The sequence below is a fragment of the Bubalus kerabau genome, chromosome 13 (assembly GCF_029407905.1).
Source record: "Bubalus kerabau isolate K-KA32 ecotype Philippines breed swamp buffalo chromosome 13, PCC_UOA_SB_1v2, whole genome shotgun sequence".
Lineage (NCBI taxonomy): Eukaryota > Metazoa > Chordata > Mammalia > Artiodactyla > Bovidae > Bubalus > Bubalus kerabau.
The window spans coordinates 10486522-10495789 of record NC_073636.1 but is presented as its reverse complement, the minus strand read 5'-3'; positions in this window follow the sequence as shown (position 1 = coordinate 10495789).

The following is a 9268-nucleotide window of genomic DNA, read 5'->3' as shown; positions in this document are numbered from 1 at the left end:
GTATCATTCCCTCTTTGAAAGGAAGCTTCCCAGGCTTCCCAGGTGGCTCACGTGGTAAAGAATCCGCCCGCCAGTGCAGGAGACACGGGTTCCATCCTGAGTTGGGAAGATCCCCTGGAAGAGGAAATGGTGACCGGCTCCAGCATTCTTGCCTGGAGAACCCCATGGACAGGGGAGCCTGGCGGGCCGCAGTCCATGGGGCACAAAAGAGTCAGACATGACTGAGCGACTGGGCACACACACAAAATAAAAACTAGGAGTGATCAGGCCTGCTCACTGTTCTCTCCATCTTCTTTGTCTCAGGAAAGGAAACAAATGTACATAACTGGCCACATCCTGTGGTATTTATCTCATTGTTCTTTGTTTTAGACCACCTCACCCTTCTTTATAAAAACTGATTTTCTGGATTTTTTGGGTGATTCTCCTTTAAAAAGGATCCTTCCGAAAGTAGACTAATTATGTGGTTACACTTTTTAAGACTTTCCATAAATTTCCTATCTCCTCTTGGGAACTGATTTCCCCTGGCACACTTTCAGAAATGAACTTTGTTCACCCCCCCCCGGGGCTCACTTTTGAATAACTATTCTTTTTCTCATTCTTGAACTGATTTAGTGGGAGCCTTGTGATCCTTTCTTTTGTTATTAGTGTGGTTTCTGTAATCCAAATTTGGAAAGAATTTTCTGAATATGAGGCCCCAAGAACCAGCATTTAAATTTCTCCCACCTTTTCCTCGGCTTCATTATAGTATTCATTTCAGAGATTCTTCATTCTCATCATCTGAATGGAAGCCCGTGTGCAGCAGCACAAGGAAACCAGCATGGAACCAGCGCACAGCAGGTACTCAGTAAACGGTAGTGTCTTTTTTCCCCCCAGGATCCAGTCTGCTGCTGGGCCCCAGCCTGTCTGCAGGGGGTTCTCTTTTCCTGAGATTGGTGCATTCAGGCCATGTGGGTGGCTGGTCCAGGGTAGGCAGAATCTGAAGCTCATGGTCTCACATTTGGGAGAGATACTCTGCCTTACTGCTCTGGCTCCAGCTTCAGTCTGGCCCTCTGCCGAGACCTCTCCTTCAGCATGAGGCTCCGTTTCCCTCAATGCTGGGATTGTTGGCTGGCGATGACTCTCAGTTGAGTCCCTCCCCCAGCATTGCACTTGGCTGAAGGGGTTCCCTTCCTCCAAGGCTAGGACCCGTCCCCAGGGTCAGTGCACATCCAGTGACCGCTTAATGCAGCAGGAACAAAGGGCTGGCCCCTGCGAAGGGCTGACTGAGCTCAGAGCTATTTCTGGACCAGGCCAAAGTTGTCGGTGCTCTTTCATGACATCCTGATGCCCCTTCTGCCCACACAGCTCCCCTCACTCTTTCTGTGTTTCTGTCCCAAGAGCCCTCTTCCAAAATCTAGCTGCACCCAATTCTCCATCTTAGTCTGTTTTCTAGGAAACGTAAAACTCAAAAGCTCTCAGACACTGAGTCATTCTAAACAACTGTGCTTTTATAACACTGATGGTGCGATGAACATCGCTGGCTTTTATCAGCGCAGCATCCTTACCTCCTTCTTCATGCATCCACCTCCAGATTGTCCCCTGGCCGTGGGGAGAGCCCTGCATCAGCCCTGGCTGCTTCCCCAGCCTTGGGTGTGGGCGTGGCCGAGGCCTGGCCCGTCCTGGTGCTGTGCTGCGTTGGCCGCAGTGATTGGCTGAGCGTTGACAAAGGCCTTGAGCTGGGCCAGTAACATCCTCCCCAGGATTCACACTCTAACCACTGAGGTAGAGAAGCTCCCTTTGCCCTGGAGCGCTGAACTCGTGGATGGGACAGTATTTCAGAGAAAAGTGGGATGAAAAGATAGAGAATTTGATGACATCCTTTGACCACTTTTGACCACCATCCAAAATCACTACAGATGGTGACTGCAGCCATGAAATTAAAAGACGCTTACTCCTTGGAAGGAAAGTTATGACCAACATAGATAGCATATTCAAAAGCAGAGACATTACTTTGCCAACAAAGGTTCGTCTAGTCAAGGCTATGGTTTTTCCTGTGGTCATGTATGGATGTGAGAGTTGGACTGTGAAGAAGGCTGAGTGCCGAAGAATTGATGCTTTTGAACTGTGGTGTTGGAGAAGACTCTTGAGAGTCCCTTGAAGTGCAAGGAGATCCAACCAGTCCATTCTGAAGGAGATCAGCCCTGGGATTTCTTTGGAAGAAATGATGCTAAAGCTGAAACTCCAGTACTTTGGCCACCTGATGCGAAGAGTTGACTCATTGGAAAAGACTCTGATGCTGGGAGGGATTGGGGGCAGGAGGAGAAGGGGACGACAGAGGATGAGATGGCTGGATGGCATCACTGACTCGATGGACGTGAGTCTGAGTGAACTCCGGGAATTGGTGAGGGACAGGGAGGCCTGGCGTGCTGCGATTCATGGGGTCGTAAAGAGTCAGACACGACTGAGCGACTGATCTGATCTGATCTTTGACCACCTGGATCCAGCTGGCTCTGAACCCAGGTCAACTATCAAGTTTCACTTGGGGAGTTAATGTATTCTCTTATTTACTTGATTGGATGGGTTTTTCTTGTTTGAGGCCAAAAGTGTCCCACCTGATACAGAGGTTTGCCCTTTAGCTCCCCTCAATTAATAATAATAACAGCCCCAATGAACATTTTTAATTAGAATCTTTTCTAAAGTGTATCCTTTCCTGCTTCTTAAACAGAGCTCCAGAACATGACTTTTCCCACTGGCTGGCATTTGACCCTGAGGCCCGAGACCTGCCCTGGGCTCTTGCATCTGTGTCAGCTGGACTCAGTGACTAAGACTCATGGAGTTCTCATGTAACTACACTGAGTTAAAAATCTTTCCCATTGTTGCCAGCCTGTTACTCTTTTGCAATTTCTATCTGCTATCATAGCAGTTGCTTCTAGCAACACCCATCCTTCTCTTCAGTTGCTGCTTCGATTTAGGAATCTGGTCTCTGAATTCATTTAAATTGTGTGTAAGGTAAGTAAACATACATGTTTGTGTGTGTGCATGCTAAGTCTCTTCAGTCATGTCTACTCTTTGCACCAACCTTATGGGCTAGCCTACCAGGCTTTTCTCTCCATGGGATTCTCCAGGCAAGAATACTGGAGTGGGTTGTCATGCCCTCCTCCAAGGGATCTTCCCGAGCCAGGGATCCAACCTGCGTCTCCTGTGGCTCCTGCATCACAGGCAGATTCTTTGCCACTAAGTCACCAGGGAAGCCCTAAGTGAACATAGGTTTTGAGCAAATACTTGACACTCTCCCCTCTGCCCTAAATGTATAAGTTTTTGATATGTGGACATTGGGTATTAAATATAACCAATTGCATTTTATGATTTTATACTTATCATGAGACATGTTCTTAATCAGGAAACACATGGGCTGGGAGACCTCCATGTTGGCAGGATGTGAAATAGTCAGCCATGCAACCAGAAAACTTGGTTTTATACAATAGTTTCCATCTGGCATGTTGTTCTGTTTTAAAAATAACGTTCTCAAGTGAATTCATTCTACGTGAGTCAGTGACTTTTTTGAGTCAAGAAAATTAGATTGAAACCTGTAGTAAATGGATCCAGAAAAATACTCATTAGTTTCTACAAACGCACACTGGCATTTATGCCAAGCGCTTCCTCACTTCTGTTGGTGTATCTTGTACTGTCCTCGTTACCGATCTTCCTGGGTAATGTGTATGTGACTGTGTCCAGAGACCAGAGTGGAATCCCCATCATTTGTGTACTTTCTCTGTTTGATTCTAATTGTTTTTGTTCCATGAACTTGACTTAAGGCGGCCAGAATACGATTCCCGGCTTCTGCTGGCACCAAGGACAGAGTCCGGGACCTGTGAGTACAAAGAGGCATATAGACAGGAAAGGAGATGTTTGCTTCTGTGTTGCCCTTTGTCTGTAAAGCAGAGAGCAGGTATAGAAGGGAGGAAGATGTTCCCAAGAAGGAGGAGATCTGACAGTCCCAGAGAGTCCAACATCATCAATTAGTGTGAACACAGTATGCGTCATTTTCGAGCAAAGAAAACTGCTTTTGCCAATCATTTCAGCTCCTCTTTATCACTTCCAAGGGTGTTTGTGTTGACAGTTTTTTATTTACTCTCTCTTTTTTTTTCCAGTGGTATATCAGAAATATGGCCCCATCTGGAGACAGTGCATAACTTGATGTTTTCCATGGCCCTTCCAATCAGGAGTAACTACAGCTATCAGGGGAGCACTGAAAAAATGTCAATTAGCTATAAAAGTTTCACAAACAAGCATTGTCTTCCTTTTACGAGTCCCTGGGTGCAGCTCAAAACGGAGCAATAATGTCCATAGTTAAGAATGGCTTTTGGGGGCCCTAGCATCTCTTTTCAGAGAAGGCAATGGCACCCCACTCCAGTACTTTTGCCTGGAAAATCTCATGGACGGAGGAGCCTGGTAGGCTGCAGTCCACGTGGTCGCTAAAAGTCAGATATGACTGAGCATCTTCACTTTCACTTTTCACTTTCATGCATTGGAGAAGGAAATGGCAACCCACTCCAGTGTTCTTGCCTGGAGAATCCCAGGGACGGGGGAGCCTGGTGGCTGCCATCTATGGGGTCACACAGAGTCGGACACGACTGAAGTGACTTAGCAGCAGCAGCAGCAGCATCTCTTTTTCCATTAACAATTGCTGGACACTGGTACTGGAGTCCCTGCCTGGGTGTGGTGGAGCCCAGGTAGAGTATGTGTTTTAAAAATAACTACGGCTCCTATCACACCTTTGGTATGGGGACACGGCGCTCTATGTGCAAACCACATGGCCAAGTGCATCCCTTTGGGGAGCCAGGAGTGGCGCCATCCCACCCTGCTCTCCAAGCGCCAGCTGCGTGTTTCCTCCTCATGTCTGAAAATCCCATCAATGTCATTCTGGCTCCAAGGAGGAATTAGAGAGCAGTCCGACCCCTGGTGTCACTCTCTGTGCTTGTCCAGGATCCCACCCACGTGGCCTGTATTTGCAGACACGTGCTCTGTTCTCCAGGCTGAAAAGGTAAGGAAAGTCTCTTTCCAGAAGTAAAACCAGACAGGTGTGCCCAGTGGGTGTGACCTGTCTTGGCATGTAAAAGTAATGAAATCTTGTTTACAAAACAAGGCAGCTGGCCCATGAGCTGTAGTTTGTCAATTATATTTTTTTAAAATATGGCACTGAAATAGTATTCATCTTGATTATTGTAGTTTTTGGTGCCCTTTTAATCTTGCGCCTGCGGCCAGCACCTCCCTCTTCTCTTTCTACTCCTAGCGTGGCCTCCAGCCAGAGAGGAGGTAGGTGGGGTACTTGTCCAAGGGCTCTGCTGTGTGTTGCAGGGGAATGACTTATTGCATTTAGCAGAGTCAGGGCAGAAGGATTCAGCCATGCGTGGCATGGAGGTGACATCTGGGAAGAGCACGCATCCAGAGCTTGGTTCCAGCTCTTGTTCTGTAGCCAAGTGACCCCCAGCAAGTCATCCAGCTTCTCTGAGCCTCAGACTCCAGGTCTACAAAGCTGAACCAATAATATTGACCTCCAAGTATGGCTGTAAAGAGTAAATGAGATGAAGTTTGACAAGTGGCTGGCCTCAGTAAGTGGCACTTTAACAAATGTTTGCAGAGTGAACAGAATGTGCAAACTGTTGGAGGATTTTATAGGACAAGATTGCCTTCTAATCAGCTGGACCTTTTTTATAGTTTGGGCTTCTACATCAGGTTTGTGTGATTTCTGGGCTCATGAATTCTGGGAAGATCCTGCTGGCAGCTTGGGAGCCAGCCCTGTGTAGAGGCCCCATTGATGCTGACCTGAGGCCTCCTACTGACAGTACGTGAGTGCATGAGCTCAGAGCCTGATTCCCCCTAGGTCAGCCCTTGAGATAACACCACCACAACTGATACCAAGACTGCAGGCTTGTGAGAGACCCCAAAGTAGGACCACACAGTTGAGATGCTCCTGGATTCCTGATCCACAGGAACTGGGTGATTGTACATGTGAGTGGTTTTCAGCTCCTATGTTTTGGGGTAATTTGTTACACAGCAATAGCTAACTATCACACAGTTACATCCCCACTTTGGGCCATAGCCTCTATAAAGTATTCAGAACCCAAAGGAGCCCACCAGTGAGTTGGTATAAGACTAGCAGAGGCCCCAGTGGGGACATGGGGAATCTGGAGGGTCTCTTTGACCCATTGGGCCATCAGCCCCTACTTTTCTGAACTGGGCATTGTGATCTTTCAGAAAAATCAGCCATGCAGAGAACAGTCCTGTTCAGATTAAGGTGATAGCAACAAGTTATTTAATTCTTTCTTTTGATTGGATTAGCAGTACAGGCATTGACTAGCCTCTCTCTGAGAGGAGGAAAGTTTAGCCCATCTATATTAAATCTCTTTGGCATCACTGGTTCCAGTAGCCTTCTTACGCTGCTCAAGATGCTTTGTACATTTCTGTTCTTGTTCAGGGCTGGAGGAGAAGCAGAAATGAATTCTTTTTTCTTGGCTAGGAGGACCGACCGCCTCCACCTCCCCAGCGTGATTATCAAGGCGTGTATGGCTGAGAGCCACTGAAAAAAGGCATGGATCTGCCTGAATTAGCACCCGACTTGGGTGAGCACCGGAGCAGAAACTGGCCCTCCTTTTAACACTGGCTCAGCCAGGCAGGCCAAGCCCTATAATCATCACCGATTATCTCATTCGGCCTGACTCCTGGGGGAAATCTTGGGTAAAAGCAAAGTGAATTGGATATTTGCTGCCACTCTTGTAAAAGAGGCCCCGCTTAGATTAATTTCAGTCTTGATGGTGGCCTGGAAAATGAGGCCTGGACCAGCATGGTCGAGGCGGCTGTCTGGCTCTGTGAGAAGATGCGGCTCTCATAAGCTGGTGAATGAAAGGGGTGGCTTTGGAGCCAAGCGGGGTCTTTTAACCCAGGGGATTAGTCACAGAGGGGAGGCTACTATGCATATGAGCTCGCCTGGCTGGCACATGGAAAAGGCAGATTGCTAAGGAAGATTAATTAAATAAATCCCAAGCTGCATTGTTCCTGGGTGTCCTAGGCCCCCTAGGGAGAGAGGCTGAACTAGGGCTCTTGGGGGTAGGGTCTTAGAAAGAAATGGAGAAGAAGCCCTTTTGTGGACCCTGGGTCAATCTAAGAAATCCCTAACCCTTAGCCGGAGAGGATGAATAGGCAAAACTTAAAAAGGCCAAGGGTTTATTTTAATGTCAGAGGAGGATTTGGGACCGGCAGATCCTGCTGGAGGCGCGAGGGCACGACTGAGGAACAGAGCCCTCTAACTCGAGTGCTTGGCCGGCGTCTCCCTTGCATACGGCCCACCCGGCAGGAAGTGGGGCCTTTCCGCCCGGAGGAGAGGGAACCGCGAAAGACAGGGCGCCAAACATGGTGCCAGACAGAGAAGCCGATGATGTGAAACCAGAGTGGAGTGGTCACCCTGGCTGTCAGATGAGGGCCTCGCCAGGGGAGCAAGCAGGGCCTCTGGTTGTGAACATGGTGAGGCCCTTTTGGGGAATATGTTATGGGAAAAATAATAACAATAACAGCAACATTAAACATTATTAGGTGTCTTCTGTGTTTCAGGTCAGGAGATATATATGTATATATATAAAACGAAAGAAGAACAATTATTGTTTGTAGTGTAAAATGATGTTCCACCCAGAACACTTTGGGTCCCTTTTCACCCAATTTTTAAAAATGAAATATAGTTGATTTACAATATTGTTTAAGTTTCAGGTGTACAGTACAGCAATTTAGATATATATTCACATATACATATGTGTGTCTTTTTCAGATTGTTTCGCCTTATAGAATATTACATGATATTGAGTACAGGCCCCTGAGCTACAGAGTAGGCCCTTGTTGGCTTTCTGTTTTCTACATACTACTGTGTGTCTGTAAATACCAGCCTGTTGATTTACTCTTCCCTCCTTCCCTCTTTGGTAACCATGTTTGTTTTATGACTTCTCACTCATTTACAAAGTTATTTATCTACTTCTTCTGGCTGCGCCGGGCCTCCCTGCTGCCCTTGGGCTTTCTCGTGTGGCACGTGAGGGCTGCTCTCTGGTTGTTCCCGGGCGTCTCACTGCAGTGGCTTGTCTTGTTGCGAGCACAGGCTCTCGGGTTTGGGGCCTCAGCGGTTGTGGTGCACAGGCTGAATGGCCCTATGGCACGTGGGAGCCTCCTGGACCAGGGATCGAACCTGTGTCCTCTGCATTGGAAGGTGAATGCTTAACCATTGGAACACCAGGGAAGTCCGCTTTTCACCCATTCTGTATTTTGTGCCTCTCAGCCCGGGGTGTGGTCCTACTTCTAGCCTTGAGCACCTGTAGCTGTTTTTTTTCTAAGAGTTCCTCTTGGTCTGATGGAGCTTGCTTTGCAGAGATGAAGGTGCCCCAGAATTTATGTTCAGAATTTACCTTCCTTCCCACAGCCCTGAATCAGAGGCCGATGGGTGCAGAGATAAGAGAGCACCTCTGGGTGGAGCCAACACCAAGGCATCATTTCATTCAGTAGTCCAGGGTGCCCCTCCAGGGTCAGGCCACCCTGTGCAGGACTTAGATCCGGAATTCCTCTCCTGCTAGGCTTCCTCTGTTCTTTTCTCCTGCTTCCCTCCCTAACTTCCAGTTTGTCCTGGGAGCATTTCCTTAATCCTACACATCCTCACCTTGGGATATGCTCTTGGGAAATCTAACTGAACACATTGTCCCCAGTTTGTAGGCTAGAAAACTGAAGCTTACAGTGCGATGAAGTCATTTGCTTGCCCAGCGTCACTACAGGGAATGGCTGAGCTGGGATTTAACACCAGTTCTATCTGACTCCAGAGTGTGTGTTATTTGCATCCCTTGTTGGAACGCATTTCCAAAGCGGAAGCCTCTGTATGTGGAAAGCCAGGAGGAAAAATTCTTATTGTCATTCTGTGGTTCCCTTCCAGGTGTGCTTCTTCCCCATGGGATCAAGAGTTGGTCAGATTCAAATTCAAGTTGTTCCCAAGCAACAACTCTTGGGAAACATGCAGTTGACCTGTGACGATTTCTCACTATGGTGTATTTCATTTAGTTTTGCTAAAATTTGACCCCACGAGTCAATAGATTTACCCCAGTAGAGTTGCCCTCAGAGACACAGCATCTCTGTAGTTTCTTCTACTCAGATCATTTCCTGTGCTGACTTGGTATTGGCCTGTGGACTGCATCACCATGAGGCATGATTGGCTTGTGTTGATTTCCTTGGAGAGCTAGAAGTCAGGCCACCACTGTCATGATCT